Below are 666 nucleotides of genomic sequence, written 5' to 3' on the forward strand. Positions count from 1 at the left end.
AAGTCTTGATACGAAGGAAAGAAACTGTTTACTCGCAAAAACAATTAATACAAAAATTTAATGATCAGATCTTCTCTAAAAACATTGGAAGTCATTAACATGAGCAAATACATTAAGCAGATCCACAAAAAGCTGCTACATGGAACATTTATACATTTTCCAAAGCTTATTAAGTATCCAAAACTTACAATACTTATTGAAATCTGAATACTACAGTACAAAAGTCTAAGTTCATTTTCACAACATGAAAACACAGATACATGTTACATTTTACAAATGTAGGCAACCTTAGTTAACAGTATCTTACTGACCGTGGAACTTTTCACAAACTTTGAGTTTGGATTTTGACTGACAAACATAATGCTATGGGAAGTTGTAAATTCAGCCATACTTAAAAAAATATAAAGGACCTTTTATCACAGCTCCTTATCACATAGAACATCACACCGCTCACAAAACCTCATCTCGGATAAATGCAATGTTTTGTACGTAATATTCCATTCCATAGTACCTTCTTTCACTAGCTGCATTTCCAGTCACAATGGATACAAAAATGTCTACGCAATGTCCCCTATGAGGAAATATTTCAATATTATACTAAAAGAGAACAGATCTAAATACCATGTATGAAATACTGTCATAAAATTTGTGCCAAACCGGAATGGC

The sequence above is a fragment of the Penaeus monodon genome, chromosome 25 (assembly GCF_015228065.2).
Source record: "Penaeus monodon isolate SGIC_2016 chromosome 25, NSTDA_Pmon_1, whole genome shotgun sequence".
NCBI classification, from domain to species: domain Eukaryota; kingdom Metazoa; phylum Arthropoda; class Malacostraca; order Decapoda; family Penaeidae; genus Penaeus; species Penaeus monodon.